This window comes from Aphelocoma coerulescens, chromosome 7 (genome assembly GCF_041296385.1).
Source record: "Aphelocoma coerulescens isolate FSJ_1873_10779 chromosome 7, UR_Acoe_1.0, whole genome shotgun sequence".
Lineage (NCBI taxonomy): Eukaryota > Metazoa > Chordata > Aves > Passeriformes > Corvidae > Aphelocoma > Aphelocoma coerulescens.
Genome location: NC_091021.1, coordinates 7405659 through 7431284, shown reverse-complemented (window position 1 = coordinate 7431284; position 25626 = coordinate 7405659). Strand labels below are relative to the sequence as shown.

The following is a 25626-nucleotide window of genomic DNA, read 5'->3' as shown; positions in this document are numbered from 1 at the left end:
AAAACTGAAAAATCTACAAAGTTGAATTCTGTTGTTTATATCCTATACTAGGAAAAAAAGATGGTCTTTGAAGTAACCAAGTGATAAAACCATCAAACCATTGGGGGGCTGTTTTGTTATGCTAGTCTTATCCTGAAAGTGAAAAGGTTACAAGAGTTTTATTTGTAGAATATTGTACCCTTACAAAATATCTCATATAAGAAGAATCTGCTGGAGAAACATGAAAGACAAATCAATAAATACCTGCTCTCCTGGCTAGTGTGGATGGCAATCCTTTGTCATAGACTGTTAAGCTACAGATTCCACTTGGTGCCAAGAACAAAGTGAAGCATATTTTTCCTTCACAACATACCCTTATTATAATAGACAACAGGCATTAGAGGATATCTACATTATACTTGTTTCTTGCCAGTTCCAAATGCATTAGAAGAATTATTCATCATTAACAGTCAGAATAAGGCAAATAGTACAAAATTGAGGAAGTTGAAATGAAAAAAACTTGAGTCTTGAAGGTTAATAGATCTTGCATTCAGTCAGCAGGGTGATGTATGACAAATAAGTAGAAACATTTATGGATTAGAACAATTTGCAAACTACTTGGACTTTTTCATCTCTCTTTAGACCTATAGCAGAATCTGCAAAAAAAAAGGTTTTTTTCAACTGAAGTTCAACTAATGGTCATAGTAGCTGGAATAGCAAATAGCACTTTTGAGAGGAAGACGAAGCATGAGAAATACAGAGCAGTGTCCTTCCACAAAGCAATAAGAAATTTAAATCTTTTCACAACCACAAGTGCATCCAATTCACAAACAACTAACTGTGATGTCCTCTATTCCATTATTTTTTCACCTGTAGATGCAGCTCTTACATGGAAATAAGAATACAAAGCTCTTTCCTACATTTGCTTTGAAAGTGAAAATCCCTTTTTCCTTCTCAAAATGTTACCATATTGTTTTTCAGGGTAAAAGTATAAATTTTCATCTTTCCTGTTAAAAGACCATAGAATTCACCCCAAAACAGAAAAAACAAATCCTCAGAACATTCTTTAATACTTCCATACCAGATATAAATCTACACCATTTTAAATGCAGAATATTGACTGCATAGCAAATTCTCTAGATTTCAGTTTTCAATTAGGTTTTTTATTAGCTTACTGCAAGGTCTCCCTACAAGTACATTACATAAGCAAAATCCTTTTCCACTTCAATCTGCTTCGTTGACTGGTAGGGATCATTGCAAGGAAGCCAAGGAATGCAAAGCAATGAAGTTATTTAATTTTTCTATTTAAATTAGCTTAAGAAAACAATTTTGGATATAATTACTTTATTATTTTACCTTCAGTTTCTAAGGCATAAAACCCTAGCCTTTGAAAGAAGAAAAAGCCTAGCAAACAAAAGTGCTTCAAGAGCATTCTGAATGACCTATCACAAAGTGAAGGAAATTCAAATGGAAAGGTTCAGATTCTTAAACCATGAACATCCAATACAAACACATCAGTAGACTTTATACAAGGACAATGACCATCTCCAAAGACCCCCAAACTACAAGGTAGCATTGCTAAACGCAAAATGTTCCACTCTACGGAGATACTTAGTAAGACATGTCTGTCCTGAGTAAGTAATTTCTCGCTCTTTTGAGTTCAATATAACATTCATGGCATTTTGACTCATTCTTTTGTCCATGTTAGATGAAATAGCCATCAGAACAACAGATATTCATACATGAAACTACCACAGACTAACTGAGGTAACATTCCTTACACACCACAGCCTCAGACATTGAGAGGGCCAGGCTTCAGATTCCTACTTCCCTTTGAATATCTGAAAGGCTGGACTATAGTTCTATATAGTCAAGGATAATTAACTTGCTAAGTAGAAAAACATTTCATGATCTATGAAAGATAGCTAGAAATAAATATTAACAAAGAACCCTTTTCCAGCCATTGTCTTTCTAGTGTAGCTCCTTGCTTCCAGTCTTTGTTTCAATTAACTGACTGAGCTGCAGCAAACTCCAGCTAAGTGCCCTCAGGTTCAGCCTGTTTTTAGAGTCCTGCCCCGCAGCTGATCCTCTGCTTGAGCTGCATCTCACCAGTCAAACCCTGCTTTCAGCCCTTCTTCCCCAACACTGCATCAGGGCCTCTCCCCTAACACACTTCACACGCCTCCTGCCCCAGGGATTTACATGTACCTATCTGAGAACACACACGGCTGTTTTCATCTATCACAATAGTGAAAAACAACTGTTAGAGATGTTCTTGGGGGGATATGGGTGCTACAAGAAGAGTATTGTTGCTACTATCAGCCCGACAGAAATTACCAAGCATTGTAACATCTTGCTGATACAAGCTTTGAAAGGTAAATATGAGAGGCCTCATTTGGCAAAGAAATGGCATTGAAATCTTAATCTACATTCATAGCGTGATACCTGACCAAACTGAAAATGGGATAATAGAATCCAGTGAGGGATTGCCTGGCAGAAACTATAAAAATCCCGAACTCCCTGGTGCAGCAATCTGCAGGGGAACTGAAGAGGTGCTGCCGGCACAAGGTAGAAAGACACAGCACTTTTAGAGTGAGACACCCCACAAGAAGGTCACAGCATCAAAGCAGATTTTATCATTAAATACCCTATTAAAATACTTCATCTGTCACAGTTCCTTTACACTCTTTAACTAGGCCTTACAACAGCGTTTAGTTTTTGCATTTCCAAGAAGAGAAGCTCCTATCAATGCCTTCAAGTGTTAAGTAGTAAAAGGTTACAAGATCAAATTTACCAGCTCAAAACCAAACTGAAAACAAACAAAAAAACCTATACAAAAACATGGATACCGTTTTCTTTTAACAAACCCTTTGAAAAAATATCATTTTTTGTAATCTGCTAATTTTCATACGAAATCAGTAATTGAAGGCAGATCTGTGACTAATAATGCATCAGATATTATCTGTCACTATTCGACAAAAAAATATCCATTTTGCGTATTTATAATCTAAAAAGCTTCCTTTGTGTATGATCAAAAGCATTTTTAACATGAAGTTTAGATTACACAGTCAATAATCAACAGATCACTGCAGTTTCCCTGCTCTGCCTGTGAGGTTGGATATGCATGACACGCTTGAAGCTTTAACAAGTAGAGGTGTCAAAGAACTAGTCTGATTTCTAATGTGAGATACACACAGGTGTATCTCAGAATACAAAGTTCTAGCCAAAATAACCCACAGCTCCCCTCCTGATCATTTAACATTCAGAAGAGCACTTGAAGTTTCTACAGTAGAGTACCTTTTGCAGAGAAATTGGCTCGATCAAGTAGTGGTGGAAAAGAAGACAATAACCACATATTTGAGATCCAAGCTGGGCCACTGAAGGAAGGTTTCAGTTTTTTCCCTGAGAGGCAATTAGATAAGAACTACACATATCAAAGTTCTTTATTGTAACCTATCATTCAATGAATATAAGCTTTAGTATATATCAGATAAGACTATTTTTATTTCTTTACATAGCATAAGGACACCTTTCAATATCTTGTAAAGGAAGTATAAGCAGCACTGAGTCTCTGTGTCCCTCATCAGGCTAGAAAAGTTAGTTTAGTCCTTAGAAGGACAGTAAAAACTGGTTTTTAGTCTTCTCATTAGCACACTTCATTGCGTCTAATAGCCCACAACAAAAAAAACCTGTAAAACTTATCCTCTATAAATTACATCTAACTCTACAGGAACTATTACTGTCTTTTCTGATCCATGCTAAATTATTTTTCCACTCCCTCCAGGAGATATCAAAAGCCTCAGCTTTTGCAGGCTAGATTTCCCAATGGAAAACTGCCAGCACCTCTGTTGTTACCTGCGGACTTGATGTGGACAAAATAATCTGCCAGTGAAAGTCAGTGATGGCATTTTCCACATGGCTCGTAGAGCCTTTACATACTGGGTCAAAAAGTCCTGCTCCCCACATGCATTGAGTTAGAAATACCAAGTAAAACACTGTTTATACATAAACAAGCAGAAGGAGCAGGCCTGTTCTCTCAGGAAGGGCAAGCTGACCTCTGAGGGAAGCTAAACATGGGTGACCTCCTCACCCACCGTAGGCATTCCCCACAGCACAGAGAGAGCAGGGAAGAAAAGCAGAGTTCACCAGCCATTGGGAGACCGCCAGAGCCACTATCCAGCCAGGAATATGACAAGAGCCATAACCCAGCCCCTCAGGAGCAGGGTAGGCCCCATTCCGAGCCTGGGTTTAAACGGAGCCTGAGTGCAGAGGGCCCCAGGTGAGGCAGCTTAGGGCCCTCAAGGCACTCAGGCCTTCGGAATTCTTCACCAAGCCCCTTCTGCCCCTCGGCTGCTGTGCATTTGTTCTCTTGCATTGTGCCTGTGGTACTTTGCTATAAATGGTGCAGGTGCTGCTATACTCTTTCAGGGTAGGGGCAGTCAGATCTTTATAGAGATGAGTAGCTTTAGAGGTTTTTTGTTTACTATAATCTGTTTTGTTGTCTACTTTTTCCTTAAATATACTTTTGACGTGCTTTATCATTATGAGTATTACAGTATTTTCAGTATACCAGTGCATAAATCTGTGGGTATGTGAATCTGAAAAGTGCTTGTAAAAGTGTAATTTTGAATTTGCTTGGATACCAGTGATTGCTTCCGAACAAGGTGCTACCTTAGTCCTCCAAGCGAAGGTAAATGTCCTGGCATTAAACATACTTTGTAGCAACTGAAATACACTAGCTTTATAGGTTTTCTGCATTTTGAAGAACTTATAGCTGACATTTTCCATTTGAGCTTATTTTAAATAAAGGTTAAGTAATTATTTTTTGAAATCAGAGGGAGGTTTTTTGGGTTTTGTTTTGTTTAATCAGTTTCCTTGGGGTTTGTTTTGTTTTGTTTTGTTTTGTTTTGGTTTTTTTTGTGTCAGGGTTTTTTTGTTCAGGGGGTCTTTTGTCTGGGGTGTTTTGTTTTGGTTTTTTTTTTGAAAACTGCTCTTTACAGTTCTATTTCTCCAGAGGAGTTTAGTCATTGAAATATATTGTTTCACTTCCAGTAAGGCTACTGTTATCATTGGGAAGTTAATAGTTGATTATAATATAAAAAAAACTTTCCAGTTCATACAATAATCACAAAAATTCACCAGCAGATTATCTATAATGCCACATATATGTCTCTGAGGTAAGGTATCTATGTTACTTCTGGGGTTAGAAAATCTGATTAAAGCATATGTATATTTTTATTTAGCAAATATATTTAGCAGCTCTTTTGAATAAATAGTATTTTCTTTCTCAATGGCTTTGAAAACCCAGCTTAAGGCTGAATTATCAAAGATGTTGAAGCAGCAATGACAAAGACTGATGCTTTTATGTCTCCAGAAGTAAAGTGACATGGAGATCTCAGGTTTAATTCCTGATTAAGGTTCAGAAACAGATTGGAGACATGCTAAAAAAGCTTTGAACATGACTCAGAGACAAGCACATGCAAAGCTTTATAGGCTATATTTGAGTAACAACATGACACAACAGTATAGTTTAGCTCTGGCATATTTGTGCTGATTGCAGGGAGCTATAACCACATCTATACCCACAGCTGTGACCACCGAGTTTGAGCTGGATTAGCAGCTAAAATACTCATTGGGTGACTCACTGGATCTGCTGTAGAGCTGACCTACAGCTGATGCTTGATTCCTTCAGCAATATCTAGGGGTTCGGTGCCATTTGTATATTAGTGCAGGTGTGCTTACATGTGCTATAGTCACACTTCATGTGCAGACACATCTCTTTAGAGGGACATCCTACTCTCAGAGTGAGAGGGAAAGGCAGATGTTGCTGTTGTGTTGATCAGAGATAGAGCATTGTTAAAAACACAAACGTGCTTGACATGGCTTCGTGTTTTGATTTTGTCAAATCAGCATTGTGTCAAAGCCTCACTAACAGAGTGCCCCTGGGAAAGAATGGGGCATGTGTAAGCACCACCACAATTCCCTGTCAGAAATCCTGTGACCTTGTAGTTAAGTTGATTTACACAGGCCTAAACCTAATCTTGTTCTGAACAGACACAAAGACAGCTTGGCTCCTCTCAAACTCTCATCTTAAGCTACATAACGTTTGCTTTGAGCAGTTCTCTGATTTCTCTGACTAAACCTGGATTTATCAAATCCAGTGGGAAATATCAGTGCAGAAAGCATAAAATATGTCACCAGCCCTGACAAATCACTCCCAGTTTATCCACTGAGGACTTTGTCAAAATCCCTTCGAGAAAGCCTTGCAAAATGTACTTCTATTACTGCTAGCTAGAGAAAAACTAGTAATAGCTGTGATAGCTACAGTATGAGTAATCAGTGCCTTCAGGTAAGACATTATCTAGTTGTACCAAAACCTGTGGGTTGGCTAATTTTTCTCAGCTGCAAGGAATCACATCAACTTCAACTTACCAGTTTTCGTGGTCCTCAGTGCACCAAGAGGCTTCAAGTGCCCAGATCGAGGGCAAGTTCTGTTTGGGTGGGGCTGGCCCTTATTCTCCTGGGGACTTCAATTCACCAGGTGTCTGCTGGAAATACAACACACTGAAGAGGAGATGGGCCAGGAGGTTCCTGGACAGTGTGGAAGATGAGTTCCTGACACAGCTGGTGACTGAGCCAACCAGGGGAGGTGCCCCATGGCATGTCCTGTTTGCAAATGGGACTGGGTGGTGGTTGGAGGTCTTGGGTATAGCAATCATGAATTGTTAGAGGAATTCATGAATGTCTGAGGTGATGCTGTTAAAACTATGGGAAATACTGGTGAAAAGGAGGTAGAATTTGCACTTTATAAAAATGGGGAATATATTCTCTCCCTGTTATGTTGTTAATGGGAAAGCTAATGTTGTGATTATACATCCTGCTATCATTTCTTCTGCATTTGACAAGGAAGAAAATGAAATATTTCTTATAATTAAAGATTTAGCTCAGAAAAAATATGTTCCTTGGTGTTATATAACCTGAGCAAATATCTGAGAATGAAGTTGTAATTGTGAAGACCTCCTTTCTAAGGAGGCAAAAGATGCAGGAAAATACGTGACTTTAATAGTATTTATTTCATACTAGATTTATGGCAAACTTTTAGGCCTTTCAAGACTTATTGTGCTACCTAAGTAGTTGTTCTCACTGTCTAAATATCATGAAGGTATATGGTGCAGGAAGAGGTCTACCTGGAATAGTGATTCTCCAACTTAATTAGCCTTACCCAAACACAAGTAGAATATTCATTAGTCTTTCCGGATAAGCTGCATGGTCTTTTCCCAAAAAATCTCCCACATCCCCACATAAAGTATTATTACTTTGTTAAAAGATAAACTAGAGCTACAAGAGTGTACAATATAATTTTTTATTGATTATTAAAGTAGAATTAAAGGTTTGGTCAGGAACACAATCCCTCATGTGAACAAAAAAGTCTGCCTGCTGTTAAATATCTAAAGTCTTGGATGCTATGTGTATAAACTGGTGGAATTTCTTAGTCTTTTAAGATGATGCAGATAATGCAGGAGTCTTCTCACTGGGTCCTTGATTTGCTTCATTAAGGAGTTTTTAAACTAATTGAGGATTCCCCAGACTTACTATTCAAAAGCTTGCTGGTATATCCTGGTTATTAATCTGTGAATTAAGATTACTTAAACTTTGCTGTGCTTGCATTATAAATAATACTTTAAATCCTAGAAGATTATGTAGAGTTGTATTCAATAATTTCATTTGAAATCTTTTAGGCTGAACTGCTAGCTTTGTAGCTAAAAAAAAGTCAAATAATTAGAAAATAAAAACCCCAACCGTATTTGTTTTCCATGCTGACAGTTCATGCTCCCACTGGGGAGTAACATTTCGTTGCTGTTACACTGTTCAAAGGAACCAAGCTAGAAGAGTACCCTTTGCCAATCTTTTTTAGTCTGCTCATTCTTAGTGCAAGGTCTCGCCTCATGAATTTGTGATTGGAAAATTGGTCTCTTTCCATTATTACTGTTCTCTGGGTTCTGCTAGTGCTGCTGACCAAACACATTTTTTGAACTTTACATGATTTATAATAATCTTTCCTTTTACAACTTATGAGTAATATATTATGGTTTTAGCTGTCAGTTTTATCTGTTTGTGGGCTTAAACTTCCTCATCCCAAGAAATTCTGCTCATTCATTATTTATCTGTACATATAACTTTCATAAAGTATCTGTGAAATGCTGAACTATCAGTCTTGATGGGGACAGAGCTGGTGCTCTGAGGATGTCTACAGGGAAGAGGAGAGTTTGAGCTGTCCACTTTGGATTCCTATGAAGCAGCTGTGAATTTTCAAATTTCTGTGGACGATACCATGGTAGCTACTGATTTGTACATTAAGGACAAACATTTAAGGTAGGAAAAGAAAGGATGGTCTTAGATTTTAGTGGATTTTTGTGATTTCTAAGCTTTTTTTCTTCTTCTATACTTTCAGACTTAGCTGTAAGTCCTGCTTCTCCTATCCACCTTATTTAAAAATACTGTATAAACAAAAAGGGAGAAATTAGAGCCTTGTTAGTACTGTACTTCTAGATTTTGTTTATAAGTAGCCTGAAGCAAACTTGTTGCAAAAGAAATAAATTGTACAAAAAGAAAATTGTAATTCTAATCAATCCTGAACCACTTGGGTAATATGTGGTGTTTCCATTTCTCTGTTACATTTTATGAAGGCTGACCTGGCTGAAGAAAAGCAATCAAAAAAGGACATTAAGGCTAAGACAATAGTGTAAGACACTTTTTTAATGCAAACATAGGCAATACAGAGTAATACAAAGAATAAAGCTTGCATTGGTCGCGTTCTCTCTGAATTATTTTGTAATGTATTTTCGTATTGCTTTCAGAAGTAATAGTTTCTGGTTTATTATGTAATCTGAATTGCACTTGAGAGGCAAAGTGTTGTAACCTAGGCATGTGTATAGATATTTCTAGGACCAGGGCCTGGCTTTTGACAGGAAGGTAACATTCAAATTAATGCAGGATGGAAGTCCAGCTGTGAAATGTGAAAAATGAAAGACTGCAGAAAAGGGTTTTTTTTGAAGTTAGAAATATATAAATGAAAGATATCTGTGATGGAGAGGGAGTCTTGGATTTCAAATGACCCATTTATCCCTATCTTTCTGAATGATGTAAATTAGAAGAGATTCAGCAATATATTTTAGCTGGTAAAACTGAGCAAAAAGCAGAGCTCCTGCACTTACCTGGGGTTTGGTCATTAAGAGTCAGCATAAAAGAGAAATGTCACAACTCTGAAACAAAGGGCACTGATGGAAGACTGGATGTAATTGCATTTAACCATAGCTAAGAGTTTTACACCATACATACAAAAGACTAATCTATGGGGTTAATCAGTACTGTACAGGGTACAATGAATAAAGTATTAATTAGAACACCAAAGACAAATGATACTTATGTGAAGTGGAAAAAATTTGAGAGGAATATTAAACTTGTAATATTTCTAATCATTGGTATTGCAGATGAAAACATCTATAACAATATAGTAACACACTGATTGCTTAAGGGTTTGTCATTAGAATTGTACTATCAAAAATACTTATCTGTGAGGTAATTATTTTTTTAAATTAATTGTCTTGCACATGAATATATGTCTGCTAAGGGGGAAAGGATTCTCATTCTTGTTTTATTTTGGTTCAGGACAGAAGAGCACAGCTGTATCTTATTTCTGCTCATGGAGAACATGTTTTTTACTACTGTAGGAGAAATCTGTAAATAATTATGTAGGAAAATATCTTGTAGTTTTGGTAAAGGGTTTTTTTTAGGCATTTTTTGGTACTATTTCAATGTAAAAATCTAGTCTTTTTGTTTTTTCAACACATAATTTCCTTCAGTGAAGGTTAAACTGGGGAGAAAGATTATCAGAAATGCAACTTATTGGAGTCTCAAAAACAGTCACTATGGCTTATTGATGGTGTTCAAATTAAGGGAAGAATAACCAGTTGAGTCACAGGGAATATCTGTTTTCTGCTTTCTTACAGTATTTTCTAGCTCACACAAATATGGAGAATGAGATATTTTCCCATCCAAATTCAGCCCCCCTTTGAGGGGAAACTCTGAGGCTGTATTGAGGTTTTATTGGGTGCTGCATGTTTTGCAGGGAAATGTAACTTAAAGCATGAGTTAGAAGCATGGATGTCCATTTTCGTGAACAGTCCACGTGTACTGCTAGTCCACAGGCAGCAAGAGTTTGGAGGTTGTTTAATGCTTTATTTTTCCAAATGGAAGTCAAAATGAATTATGATGAGCTTCTGGTTTAATATCCACATTTCATGGGTTCAGTGCATGTAGATAGTGTTTTCCTCTGAGGGAACACAATGAAAATTATGGCTGAGTACTTGGTAAATTTTGAGAGATTCAAAGCTGCATGTCTAGTTAAAAAAAAAAACCTTAGCAATTGAGAAACTGTAATTGTGGGAGAGGTAGATGCTGCAGCTGTGCTATGGAACATTTAATAATGTCTGGAAGCAAAGCAGAACTAAATTTTCTTCAAATTAAATTTACATAAGGTTTGCCTTAGACAAAGTCTGCTTTGTGATGGCTAGGAAGAAATCTGCTAAGGCTCTTTCTAGAATGGTATGGATAGCAAGTAGGAATACACCAAATGATTAGCTCTGTGTCTTGCTGAATAACCTGATCTGGTTCAAAAGAATGTGTGATCAGTAGCAGAGACAGAATTTCTGACACGCTTGTTGAGGACAGATAAGGGAATGGTGGTGGCTGGATGACAAAATTAGAGCCATGGTCTATTTTGTATATGGCTTATATGAAGAAAATAGTTCATCAATAACCCTGTTATACAGTAATCCCAAAATTCCTTTCTTTGCTTCTTATGGTTTTTCTTGCTTCCCTGAAATTGCTTTGCTAGAAGGTGTTCTAATTAAAGCAGGCGCAATTGCTTTTGTACTGAATGCTGAATGATATACTGAAGGGTAAAGGTTTAGGGGCATGAACCTGTGAAGGGGGGTGTGTATATGGCTGCTAATACTCAATGTTTCCATATTCTTATTCGGGGTGGGGAAGCAGGTGCAAGCAGAAGAACTTGGTCCTTGCTTCTGCAGAATTACCAAATTAATTAAATTAAACAATTAATATCCTGGAAGACTAGGTACTGTCTTGCCAGTAATGGGTAGTAATTATTCCAGAAGGGAAGCAATTTACAGCTAGATCTTTGTTTAAATGGTCTCAGATTCCGTGCTTGTGGACACTTACTTCCATGTGGCTGAAGCAAGATGTACCTATTTAATTGTGCTCACTGGAGACAGGGAGTTCATTGTCATGTAAAGGCTGAGTGACACACGAGCACTGCAGGGACAGCTAGTCAGTCTTTCTTACCTTTCATGTGCAGCAAGGTCTGCAGTGGCAAGAGTGAAGCCTCTAAACTCAGCAGCTGAGCACTCAAAGTGGATCAAATTGGTTCATTAGAGCCTCAGGACAGAGAGGCAGGGAGCAGGAACTTGTTCTTTCTTACAGAGCAAGAGGGAACTGCTGATAATGGAAAGTAAAATACTCTGAGGATGAAGGTTGTTGGGTAAAACTTGCAATCTGAACAGTCTTGAACAGAAGACCCTTGTTTTGTGGACATGAGGCCAAAAAATTAAGCCAAGAGAAAAATTCAGCTTAGAAGCTGGTGACAGAACAGACCTTGCACATTGAGCTACAGAAATAGCACAGAAGGGATATGCAAGCTGTTAGAGTAGCTCTATGTTGGTGTTATGCTGAGCTTTAAAAACAAATCTGCTTAATGCTTGTTTTGCTTCAACTGAAATTGGAGGAAAAGACCTGTGGAGCAGGGTCCGTGTGACTCACAGAGCTTTCAGCTGGAAATTTAGTCACAATAAATTAATTACACAATTAAATGTAGTGTTAACTACTGTAACTCGTGCTAGCTGGCAACAAAGGTTCAGTGCTTTTAAGAAAGCCAAGGATTATTATGCAAGGTGAAAGCTCTGAGGCTGGAAGAAAGCTACTAGTAAGGTCTGTCTGAAAGCTTAATCACCAGATTTAATATATAGCCACATGCTTCAAAATTATTTCAGTGAACTGCCTGGTCAGTTTTGAAGAAATATCATCTTGTAGAACTGCAAATTAAGGGATGTCTTAATCTTTTAGTCAAATTATGAGTAGAGCAGATGAGCAAAAGTGTTCTTTTGAACTTTTGCATTAATTATTATGCTGAATGATAGATAAGATAATCACTAGAGGATGTAGACTCCTGCCAGTTCCAGGTTTTTGTAAATGGAAACTTAATGACAGAGAATTGAGTTTTAAGTAATATGCATTAAGGTCATTAACTTCTCTGGGCGCAGACAAAAATGTCATCAGACATATCCTTGCCTCCAAATTCAAGGCTGCAAGCCTAGAAAGTATTTATCCCTCTATTCTGCCCCAAATATAACAACAAGTTTAAAGTTTTTGGGCTGTTAATGCAGAAATGAGATGAAATTGAGCCAGTTAGATGATACATTTTTAAGACTGATATGGACTAGTGCCACTGAAATGCTGAATGTGTGAGACTGTGGTATACAAACATTTAGACCCCACATTTATTCCTATGGGCTCAGTTAACTACATGAGGGATCTGAGTGAAATGTGACCTTGAGATGACTCCAAGTGCTTCATAAGTGACATAATTCTACTCAAAAGGATTCAGATAACAATTAATTATCATCTGGCTTTTAAAAGTAAGTTTGTACTTATTGGACTTTGCAGACAAAGGCATAGAAGACAGAACCAAGAACAGGGAAAAAATGAAATGGGGTTCTGGGAACCATTAAACCAGCTCTAAACTGAAGTCTGTTAACAGGTTCTGTTATTTTGAGAGAGTAACCAAATTATGTAGAAACTAACACCAGACATGATTCTATTGCAAATATAAATTTTAAGCTTCAGGGATCCTCAGAAACCAGTTTAGTCTGAAACTGATTCTATCTCTTCCAAAGTAATCTGCCCAATTTCATGCATTTTTTCCAATAGAGGAGTGGAATATAAACTAGATATGTATTCTTGTTATTTCAATAGACTTGGAGTTTTTTTTTTCTTCCTATACATGCTGCTTTGTCCTTGGAATTTGATCTACATAGCAGAGTAAAATAAGATCTAAAAATAATATCTAATTTCATATGGACTTCTACAGTGTTTATATCAGATATGCCTACAAGATTTTAGTGAGTCATAATTTTATGTTCTTGATTGTCCTAAGGTTAGTGCTGGGTTAAATTCCTTTTCTGAGGCCTTGTTTCTTTGTTTTCAACATTAAAACTTTTCTTTCATATTAGACTTGAACTGGAAAACAGAGTAATCTGGTTTTGCCCATTCCTTGCCTCTAGGCTTGCTGGATAGGACAGTCCAGATCAGGGCTGAATTGCACACTGGAGTTTGTCCTTCAAGAGTTAAGAGCTCTCTGGGAACTTCAGGATAGGAGTCGGCATAAACAAGTCGGCATAAACAATCTGTCTGTCTCTTTCTGCCCCCCAAGGAAGAGGGAGGGAAACTTTCTGGCATCCAGGTTTTCTCTCTGTAGCAGACTTGGCACATTGTTTATTTGCCCTCAGTTGGTGTTTGAAAGGTTTCCTCTGCAGAATGGGTCTGGAAGCTTTTCTTCCCTTCAAAGCTTAGACTTTGCAAATGCTAATGACTCTTATGTGAGAGAAGGGGTTGCTATGTCCTGTTGTCCTGTTCGTTCTCCTTCCCAACATGCCAGTGAGAAAGTAAGCCACTTAGTGTTTTTGAGTTTGCTTCCTGAAGATTTGCTTGAGAAGGATTTTCCAATTTTAACTTGTTTGATTAGCTGCAATAAGTTCAGCTTTCATTCTTTTCCTTTCCTGGAGCAGTCACAAAGGAATACAAGCTGTGTATTGTGGGAAAAGTACACTTTTTCTTTAAAAAAGCCCTACACAACAAAGGTACCTTGTAATGTGATTAGGGAAACTCATTCTTAGCTCATTAATTGCACCAATTGACATGAATGGTTCACAAAAGACTTGTGCATGGTCAAGATGAATATTATGAGTTTAGAGTTCTAAATTGTGCAGATGAACCCAAGGTTAGCAGAGCTCCTGAAAATTCAGGAAAAAAATAGCTTTTTGAATTAAATGCATTTGAATAATATTCTATTGGAATGATACTTTTGGTATCCATGGGATGGTTTATTATGTAGCTGTAGTTGATGGGTCACAGTTTTAAAGTTCAGACTGGACTTTTACTAAAGGAAAAATCTCATTTTATTCTTTTTATTTTTTATCCCATTTACAAAGTTAGAGACTTTCAGACTATTGCATAGCATATGGTAAAATAGATCCAAAATCCTTACTTTCTAAAAAAAGACACAGGCTGAAACTAGAAATTATTACAAATGCTTTGAAGCTGATGCCCAGTGTTTGTTTCATAATGATGTAAGGACCAATACCATGCAAGATACAGATGAATATTGAAAGTAAAGGGTGCAAAGTAACAAAAATGTCCAAGTAATGAATTTGGTTCATTTGTGTATGTAAGTTGCCTTTGATCAGTCCCACATGTCCTGGGTGCTAGGTGAGCATCTGACACTGTGGGAACATTGGTGCACTTCCAAAGAAATGCTCTGGCTGTGGGTTGGACATGAGGAGGCTCTGTTGGGGAGTCTAGAGAAGGGGATTTCAAATCTTCTGAGTGTATTTAATCTTGTACTATTTAACATAAGCCAAATTGATGGTGAAAAGCAGTGTGTAGGTCAGTATTAATTCTAGGTCAACTCTCTGGAATCAGTATTTTAGTTGTTCAGGTTAAGAATTGGGCAATGGGTGCCAACATTTAACATCTTGGAAAGTGAGACAACAGTTTAAGCCACGGATTGTTCCTCCCTCTAAAAAGAGGTTGAGAGAATAAAACAAGGTTTCCTAGTAGAGTATTTTCCACAGAAATAAGGAATCTGTAGTAAACACAGAGGTGGAGATTTAGTTAAACTTAACGGGATTTGAACTTGGCTCTGTTTGGTTTCATGTTTCCTCAGACAGATTTATGAACTAATGGCACGGGGTGTATAAGGATTTTGTTTTACTGGATTGGTATCTCCATTGCACAGTTGGTAAAATTCAAAAGGATCATGCAGAGCCTTCTATTTTCAATTCCATACTTAGAGCCAACACTCAAAATGTAGTAATTTATTCACTGTAAAATGAGAGGGTGTTTTTATGATCCAGTGCAAACATCTAGTATAATAACTTCAATTTTATCTTCATGTTTGTTTGCTTCTTTAAAGAAAGATTTGACTGATGTTTTGGACAGCCAGTCTGGCCAGCAGAATTGTTTGCTAACATATTTAAGAAAATTATTTCAAGAGCTGTGAGAAAATCATGCCACACTTAGCATAAGTGATGTAGAATTTGCTAGTAATAAATACTTTGAATAAACCCAGTTATTTACAGTACATTTGCAAACTTGTTTCGCGCTATTTACTCTTCCAAGAAGTGGAATATTAAGTCAATTAAGTCTTATCAGAAGTAGATGAAATAAAGCCAACACAGACCAAGCACTGAATTTTTTGGTGAAGCTCACTGTTGTATATATTCAAAATAAACTTTCTGTAACAGTGCAGTAAGTCAGTGAACACTTGCCAGTTCCTTCCTGACTGAAAATTAGAAAGCAATAGGGAGCAGTTCTTTTTTCTCAGTGCTGAAATGTTACAGAATCTCTGGAACTAAGTTTTGTAAAAGTAGAAGCAGCTATGTGTGAGCACTCAAAGCAAGTATAAATATTAGACTTGGGATGTGGGGCTGTTGCTTCTGAGTCCTGAGAGGTCTGTTCCACTCTTAATTCTTTATCTACATGCATATCTCAAGAATAGGTATACATCAGAAAATCTAATTTGTATAGGGGAGAGTGGTTTGGGGATTTTTTGTGGGTTTTTTTTTTTTTTTTAATTCCTTGGTGGTAAATGGAAGAAGAGGGGTGTGGAATTTTCTTTTTTTTTTTTTTTCTTCTTCTGGTGGATAATCTGATCTAGAAAATCATCTGTCCAAACACCTGATGTCATTTGCTCAATCTCCTACTTTCATCTCATGCCATCTTTTCAGATTATGACTCATAAAATTAGGAAAACCATATTTAATCTGCGGACCAGGGAAGAGAGCTTGATAAACACAAACAGTCTAATTATTGACTGAGATTAGTGTTTAATTGCTTAATGTGTGGTTTATTTCTTTACTTTGTAATTCAGAAATTGATGGAACATTCTTGTGATGTCAATGAAAATATGAGATCTTTTGTACTGTACTATTTGTGGTATCTTAAATTTCTCATAGGTACTTAGATTAGAAGGCTTCCAATTAATTTTCTTTTACCAAAATCAAGAGTAGAGTTTTAAACATAAAACTTGAACCCTTTCAGCAGTTGCTTTTTTATCTTTACTCCCCATCAATGTTCGTGATCACATCTGACTGTTGGGTAACTTCCAGAGTGAATAAATTTGGATTTGGTTTAGATTTCCTAAGCAATTTATCTTCTACAGAAAAGACCCATTACAGTCTGAATCGAGGTGTGGATTGCCTTGTTATTTCAAGGTGTGTTTTAGAAATCTCCTAGACTGCTTTAAAAGGGATGCCAATCTTGTGGCAGGGATTGCTTTGGAGAAAGGCTTGGTTCTTGTATCAATTCCAACAGGTAGCTAAGCTTCTCTGATCCTGTTGCCTGCCTGCACAGAGATGATAATGCTCCCTTTCCTTCTCCCTGTCTACAGTCAGCTCTTTGAAGAAAAGGACAGCATTATGTGAAGGGAATAGTGTGTAAGATAAGAGTGTTTGTAATACACTAATACAGATGCTACACAAATTGTGGTGTACTTGTACCTAGTAGTAAGTTGTAATCACTTGATGTGCAAAAGAGGAAGGCTTGCAACATGAGAGAAATGCAATATTATGCATTCTCTTAGTCCTAAACTCATTTTACGGCTCTGTTCTGGAGGCTTACCTTAATTTTGCAACAGCTAATTATTTAAACACTATGTAGAAAATTATTATTTAGGACTTAGGGCTCTGCAATGAAGTATTTTAAGTTGCTTATAAATCGACCAAATCTTCAATTGTGATTCATAGCTTCTTAAATAACTTCTTCAAATCTCATTAAGATGAACAAGAAGTACAAAAGAAGGGATCTAGGAAAAAAAATAGTCATGATTTTCAGGGAATATATTGAGTGAAAATTACCTCCTAACTTTAAACCTAGAAGCCAGAGAGTCTGAAATTGCTTTTCAGTGTAAATAACTCTTGTAAATGAAACTAAAATTTTTATTAGGCTTGAAGCAATGGTCATCCTGCTGAAAACTGGATTACACTTATGGTATCTGGAATTATCAGTAAAAATAACTTTATAGTGTGAAAAATGTTTTTATTTTGAAGAGCTGTCTTTGGGCATCTGCTGCTAGCCCGCATTTATGGCAAGTAACATATTTGCTGTAGTTGTGGTCTGTTGGGTGCTCAGGATTCAGGAGTGTTGTCTCTTAGCTGTAAAAACCACAGATGAGGTTAAAAAAGTGACCAGTTTGCAAAAGAGAAGCAGAAAGATTACTTTTTTTCACGTCTTTCCTCTACTCCCTTGCATTGTTCAACAGATGGAGTAACTGCCTTAACTCAAAAAGAACAGCAAAACCCTGAACCCTGAAATAAACCCCTTGCCATCAGTGAGGATTAATTATTTTGATCTTGAAATAAACCCTGTAAAATGCATTGCTTGATTTCCTAAAAGCTGTACTGTCATAATGATAGCTACATGTGCAGTATCCCTATTACTTTAGAATAAGAGATATCATGGAAATAAACCTGCTCCTGCTGCTGGAGAGAGCAGAAAGCCTGCTTGCTTGTTCCTTGGATTATGCCAGTTCTAGAGAGATGTGGACACTTCTGGCTGGTTTTGTTCTAGCCTCTGATTTAATGGCTTGATCCACAAAAGAGCTTTTAGATGCTTCATGATTCAGTATTTCACACTACCTATTCAGTCTTCAGCTTCTGTGATTGTATTGAAAACTTAAGCTTGAATTTTTTTGTTTGTTTGTTTGTGGAATTTGGGTTTGTTTTTTTTTTTTTTCTGTTAGATGGGAGTACTTGAAAACCCAGACAGAATCTGAGTTTTATACAGGATATGTGTTCTTGCAAATTCCATATCTGTTTTTTAAAAATTAAATCTGTATAAGTATACATAAGCCTTTTTTTTTTTTTTTCCCCAGCTTGGTTCTGATTAGAAGTTATCAAACACTGCTTATTTTGAGCTTGTTGCTTCCTAAATTATCACAATAACTGTCTTTGAATATATCATGATGTTTATAGAGAATTCTCTGTGAAGTAATTTTTGTCTAATTGTAGATTCTTTGCAGTCAGGATTGGTTTAGATTTCCTTACTGGAATGTGAAGGACATAGATTTTGATCCCTCAATTTCCTGTTTGGTTGGTATCATGCTGTTCAAGAAGAAAGTGCTTATCATTTAATCAGAGTTTTTCATAAACTTAGCAATTTAGTGATATTGCAAAAATTGTCTTAAAGGTGCTGTAAATTCCCCTTCAGACATGTTCTTTCCAGATTCAATAATTAAAAGGTAAACTATGTACCTTTATTGGACAGAAACCTGCTACCTTCTCTAATAACAATTTTTTTGTGTTATGGAATTACACCTTTAACAAAAAACCATCTCAGTCTGACTGGAGATCAGAAGTAACCTTGTAATCAAGAATTCTCAGAAGATGTAATTCAGTCATTAAATCTGTGCTCTATGGCAGGTCACCAGAGTGGCTAGTGTCACCTAGCTTAATGAAATATTAAATCAGTAGCTGAACTTTTGACCCATCTTTGCAATTAAGTATACTAAAAACGTTTCACAATAAACTTCTAGTGTAGAGATGATGCTTGTTTTCTTTATGCAACAGACACAATATGGGGGGGTTATTTCCTTTTTTTTTTTTGTTAATGGAGTGCAGGTAAGTTCAAATTCTGTTTCTTCAGAAACATAATTTGTGATACAGGCTGGACCCTCTGAGTGACAGTGGAGTGGCCAGCACTCTAAAAACCTCTTTTCTTAATGTTTTAGATGACAAATTTCAAAATGCTTTCTGTCCTGACCAACAACCTACTTCTAGGTTTCTCCTTATTGGTGAGTCCAAACTAACTGTGAGACAGATGAAATTTTTGATCTCTAAGTTTAGATGAAGGTTTCTGATAATCTTGTGGATCTCTCCCAGCTCAGGATGTTAAAACAAACAAACAAACAAAAAAACAAAACAAAACAAAAAACAAAACAAACAAAAAAACACCCTGCCACCAAACTTAGGATTTTAATTATATCACTTTTCCAGAATAATAAGATTTGAAGTTATAATGTGCACATGGATAGTATAGGCTTAATATGCTGTTACAGCAATCTTTCTGTGGGATTTTTTTTGTGTTTAGGCACTTCAAAATTGGTTTCAAGAGAGCCCTTTGGAAATGGAATTACTTTCTTGCTGCATGCGATATATCCTGCTGTGGTGCTGATAGTTGCAGTCAACCACCATGGTTTTAAATATCATGGATCATTGAAACATAACTTTTTCTCATTTGAATTATAGATAATAAACATATTATATTGATGGTAGCCTACTTCTCAGGTAGGCATTGGTTGGTTATGATATTTATTCATGGCACAGGAGTAGTAAAGGCTGCCTTGTTTGTCACAAGTAATGCACTGTTTGTCATGCAACAGCTCTGCTTTTACCTATCTTCCTAGAGGACTTGCCAGAGTAATTATAAATTGGAGGAGAAAATTTCAAAACTAATTTTTGACTGTTTGGCTTTACTGTTTATTTAGTGTTAATGTGATATTGCTGCATTTCAGTTGATCTTGGTGCATGTATGTCTTGGATGCTAGAGGCAAACTTAGGAAAAGCACTCTCATGAAACCTTTTCTGATGTACAATTTTCAATATTTATAAGGAAGAATAGGAAATCTAAGCCTTCAGTGTTTGTTTTCAGTTGAGACGTGCTTTGAGGATACTAGTTTGTATTCACAAAGGAAATTTTTTATTGTGTGAATCACAGAGCAAGTTTATTTTAGTCTGACCTTGACAAATTAATGTTTGTTTTAAAGGAAAGATTCTTGCAGGAAGTTAGTGGCTCTACAAATAGTGAGTCTGGAAACAAATGGAACCTCTCTAGACTTGGGGCCTCGTTGGATTGTTACTGACTCAAAGAGGGGAAAAAAGGTCTAGGAAATATAACCTTTCCTTGGCTTTGAAAGAGGCTAAATAATCATCTAGAATTATGTGTAACTCAAAAGCTGTACAGTAGTTTCATATTACATTTAAAGCATAGCCTGATGTTAGCAATTTCAAAAACTACATGAATCGTTATTGCCTTAATTTTTTTCCCAAAAATTCTAAGTCCCAAACCTTAGTTCATTATTTAATAATATAATCTTATGGATTTAATAAAACTTCTATCTTCATGCCTTGGTAATCTAGTGATCAGAAAAGGCTCTTGGGCTCTGCTCAATTTAGGACTTCATGTGATGTATGCAGATCTTAAAATTAAAAAATTCAAGAAAACTGTTCCTTTCTAGTAAAATAATGGTATCTTTTGCTGGTTTTAGGGACTTATTCTTCCTCCTACTACAGCTTTGATATATATACATACATATGTGTTCCATACATGTGATGTAACATCTTGTGTATGTTATATATACTTAGTTTACTTTAAGACTTATACAAATAATGCACTGGAGATGAAAGCGGTGTATCTGATACTGTTTTCAGTACTTTAATCTGTATTAGAATTTCTTCATGACTTTCCAAAATTTAGTTACTGACTACACTGTTTCTCTGCATAGTGATGGTAAAACTATGAATGATACACTTTTAATCCTGAGGTGGGTAGGATACATATTACACCAACAGATGTCCACTAGAAACATTTTTGAAAGGGACACAGGAAATATTATGGATCTGTCTAAAACTGGTAAGTTTTTTTTGTGGTTTTGGATGGTTTTGTTGTTTGGGGTTTTTTTGGGGTTTTTAATGTCCCTTTTCTTTAAAAGTATCCTATTTGAACAACAGGAAGTTTTTCAAGTTATGTGTTCAAATTCCTGTATGCCTTTGGGGTAATGAGCAAGGCATGACTAATTTCTAGCAATTTGGTTTCTGGACCATGTCCTGGAGGGCCAAAATAGTCAGATGAAAATGTTGATTTTAATCAGCCGCTCCATTGCCTGATGTTTCAATTACAGCAACTCTTAGCTTAGCACTCTGACTCCTGTCAGACTTCATCTGTATTATTTTTGTAAGCTTGCCAACAATTTCCAACTCTGCTCACTCTTAAAAACTCTAACCCACAAAAGCACGGCCCCAAACACAAACCTGTGCAAGCCTTACTGCAAAACCAGTGAAGAACTAATTATAGCCCACTCTTTGTTCATTGCTGTTCAGTGTGATGGGGCATAATAAGTAGCCTCTGTGTGCGCCACTGAAGCCTGTACATGTAGGCATGCTGAAACTGGGTGACTTCTGTTACTCCACATGTGTCACATATTGCAGTACTTGAATCAAATTCAGTGTCCGTGGAGCAGAAATATGAAACTAGTTTAATTTGTATTCATTTTTGTTTTTAATATTAATACCTACTTAAACTATGTTACATTGAGTTTTAAAATGCATTACCTACAGAGAATTAGAAACTCCATTGTGGTCAGTTTCCTGAAATTTGCTGGAATGAAAGCCCTTGAGTATTGTCACTTCTCCTGAAATACATCTTGTCAAGGGGAAGGATTACACTGTGGTTCTAACTGTGAAGTGATTTCCAGATGACTTCTCCAGAAGCTCTGGGCTTTTCAATTCCATGTAGGAGGTCTGTGTGCAAAGCAAAGGAAAAAATGGTCATTTTTGATAAGGTTTGACAAAGCTGTTCTGAAGCATCAGCTCAGAGCTTGATGCCATATACATCCATATCTATCCCCAAATGTTTTCTCTGAAATAGCACCAACATGATGGATGGGGCTGTCCAACATGCAGTTTTAAAGAAACCACATTTTAAAGTGCTGTGTTAACACTGATATATGAAAGCTGTAAAAGGTATGTGAGAAACCAAGGTAAAATAGCATCATAGAAATACCAAGATCATGCCCCTTGACTGAGTAACCTCTGTCACATATCGTTCATTCTTTACTGATGACACCAGTTGCTATTACATCTGAAGGAAGTTTGAAAAGTGCATCTCTTAAATGGGAATTGTGGCAGAATTTCTAGAAGAGAGATAAAACTTGGAGTAATTGATTTGCTCAGACTTTTTCCTATCTGCTGTGTGATAGTAAGCTACAGTTCATTGCTTGGCATTTTTTTGTTCCAGCTTAAAGTATTCTAAATCATTGCACATTGTTAATTTTCCTCTTAAATTTTTTTTGTATCTCTATACATATAGATGAACACAGATAATAATTTTTTTCTGTTGTTTTATCTTGGTATCTTTTCTACATATTAACAAGGTAATCTTCAGTTGTCCTTGCTTTAATTTAGTCTGACTTGTTTGGCTCTGTTCCTTCAGAAATGCATTGCCTGATATTGCATTCAAATGTGAGAATGATGAGTGATTTTGATGCCAGGCAATTTGTACGCCGTGGTCAGCATCGTCTTGGTTAGTACACCCTGTTCTGGGTAGTAGAGATGAAGGGTGACTATAATGAAGTCAAGTGGCCAGGATGACCCTTGTGGCAATAGAGGGGCCCCCTGTTGTGATAGCTCTTGGCACTGATACCTGGATGAAAATACTGTAACTGTCACTTCTGCAGACTGTCTTACCATTACTGTAGTGACTGCTTTAATTCATAACTTTCTCAGAGTTCTCCTGTCCTTAAGTATCTGTTTAAAGTAATTTTCCAGCTTTAGCTTGTACTTAGGCAATCTGGATTTTAGATTTAGAGGTTTTGAGTATCTGCAATGATTTGATTTCTAATGTCAGGCCTGTAAAGTTTCCATGATTATTTATGTTTTTACAATTATTCTATAGCTCTCAAATATATATTTAGACTGCACATCAGAGTCCACTGACAGTTTTATATCTCTGCACTTAATCTAAACAGATGCTTAAAACCAAGCTCACAAATGGGAGTAGAGCTTATTCTTCTGCACTGCCAGAATCTGCCTGCAGACCTAGGGGATGGTACATGGACCAGAATGCTGGGACTTATTGAGGAGCATCTGAGATTCCTCCCTGGTTACACATGACTGAAAGGACTCCCACCCACCTGTTCATGACATTTCACATCTCCAGATGAATCCTTCATCATTGTTGTGACAGAGGGAGGAGCAGTCTTATGGAAGGAAATACAAAAATGAAAGGTTTGAGGGCATGTGGTGCACCTCCCTCTCCAACACATTTTTTTAATGTTCCTTGCTGTCCCTTTAGTTTTTGCCATTTTTCTCTCACTTTTCTCCCAATATTTTGACCTCCTCTCTGAAGACAGGAATTTTCTCAGAGGAGAAAATGAGCTAATGAGTCATTAAAAGAAAAATGTGCTTTCTGCCAGACTTCAGGTGCAGTTGTCTCCCACAGATGGCTCTCAAAGTAAATTGTTCTTAATGCTGGCAGACAGATGGCTTTCTGAATCATCCAAAAGAAATCTTATATCTGGAATTACTTTTTCTTCTTAGGTCTGTAGTCTCTCATCTCCTGCCAGTGAAAACATTTGGGATAATGGTTATTGTGATAATGTCATGCAGACCTAAGCAGGCCTATGCTCTCATTTTGTCTTTCAGGATGGAGAAGGAAAAGTTAAAGAAATGAGCTTTCCACTTGATGAGCTTCCTTTTGTGTTACTGTTTTGTGTATCAGGTATACTTGATATCTCATTCTAGCATTAAATTGTGTCTCATGTCAATGTGGTGTTGTACAATCTACCAGTTCAGGTAATTGATCCAGGTCTGTCAACGAGTATTCTCTTCAAATACATTGTTTAAATGCTACATTGACACAGAAGAAACTCCTCTTGGCTTTGGAAAATGTAGTAAGCAGTCTTCAAGTTTGAAGTCACTGTGTGAATTAGTATTTTTAAGAAGAAGAGGATTTAGAAAATGAGCTTTCTACCATATACCATACTATTGTTCTTATGTGTAAATTTATATGTACTAGTGGGAGTATCTTCTTTTTTAGATTTTTTTTCTCCTCAAAAACTTATGAATTACATAAAGTGGTTTTGAAGACCTTCATCCCTTGAATAAAATTTGGCTTGGTCAAACTTTCACCAGAAGTTGAAACCTTTCAAAAGATGGATGAGGGGAGAATGTGGTCTGAACATCAAGTGTTCTGGCAAAAGAGCTGTTCAGAGTAGTAGGATGTTGGTAAGCAGTTATTTAATGCGTTCTATTTTGATTTTCCTCATTGCTATGGTAGAATAACTAACACTTCTCTCTCCAATAGTTTCATAATTTTACATAGAATCAGTGGATGCATGCTGAATTTTTTATTATTAATCAATTTAGTATTTCAAAAATCAAAAGAAATGTGATAAAAATGTGGGCTATGTTTGTAACATGACAATTAAACCTGTTACACCTAAATTTATAAAAAACCTCACAAAACACTGTGGCTTAGCCTCTTTGTCTCTGCACTTGCCACCTACAAGAGATTATCTCCAGTCTTGCCTGAAGCACTTTGAGATTGCTTTATTTGTTAAAAACTAGCGATATGCTAAAGCAGTCCTTTCTCTTAAGTGTGCCATTAATTACTAACTTACATTAATTAAAGTAAATGCAATCATGAGGGCAAGCTGGCAGTGTTAAAGTTAATGACCCAAGACATTATTACTTAGCACAATTTCGAAGTTCATTCAAGCAGTTTCAAACTGAAGGAATTAGATTGAGCTATGGGGTCATAAAATTCTAGAAGCCATGATTTTGGCCTTTGTGTGAGACTCCTGATGGATTTCATGTCAGCTTCAATAAATTGAGGGTGTAGATAATTGTCCAATACTGGTGGTTTTGCAAAAACCTGAATTTGAAAAAAATGTTCATGCTCAGACTTTACATAAACATGCAGAGTTTGTGTGTTGATAAAGGTAAAAGCCCAAAATGCATTGAAGTACCTATTGTCTAAGTGCTCTATCAGCTTTAGGAAGCCAGTGTGCTCACCTGAGATGTCAACAGCAAATTTAATAAAAGACAAAGGATGATTCACATTTTCTAGGTTGTTTGACAATTTCTTGCAGATGACTTTAGATTATTGGAACACAACTGTCTGGAACAGTGGGGTTGTGTCATGGAGACTGGAGAGTGTGTCTGGTTCATTTATGATCATGTTTTGTGATTCAAATGGCTATTCACTGATGTCCTATCCAGGTGGTTTTTTGGGCTACTTCTAAGGATTTAAGTTTTAAACCGTTTTTTGATGCATTTGTGTTCATGATAAAGGTGTAATTATAAGGGGGCCTATTAAAGGATCTCTTTAGCAGCCTCTTCTGAAGCTTCTGTTTGTTTGGCATGCTACAGCTCTTAAATTTGATATTAACAGCATAAACAAGACAATACTGACTGAAGCCATAACAGCAAGAAATTGTAACAAAGTAATTACTTATAAAGTTATGCAAACAAAATACAGTTGGTGTGACTAGAACTGACCAGTTAAATCCAGATGTCT

The 25626-nt window shown here is 36.6% G+C and overlaps 1 protein-coding gene and 1 long non-coding RNA gene across 5 annotated transcripts in view; one reads left to right on the top strand and one right to left on the bottom strand.

Moving 5' to 3' along the window:
* The window catches only part of GULP1 (GULP PTB domain containing engulfment adaptor 1), a 176932-nt gene extending 172840 nt beyond the window's left edge, over positions 1–4092 (bottom strand). Inside the window, exon 1 of the mRNA XM_069021937.1 lies at positions 4074–4092. The gene's annotated coding sequence lies outside the window, so the exon portion shown is untranslated. The remainder of the gene's footprint in view (positions 1–4073) is intronic.
* A 223-nt stretch (positions 4093–4315) lies between these two features.
* Positions 4316–25626, top strand: part of LOC138113313 (uncharacterized) — a 52683-nt gene continuing 31372 nt past the window's right edge. For 2 of the 4 annotated variants that reach the window (XR_011152098.1, XR_011152099.1), the window contains exon 1: positions 6426–6628. This is a non-coding gene — a long non-coding RNA (uncharacterized lncRNA). Of the gene's footprint in view, positions 4388–4625; positions 4670–6425; positions 6629–25626 lie in introns of those variants that run through there. The other 2 variants (XR_011152101.1, XR_011152100.1) reach the window with 2 other exon arrangements.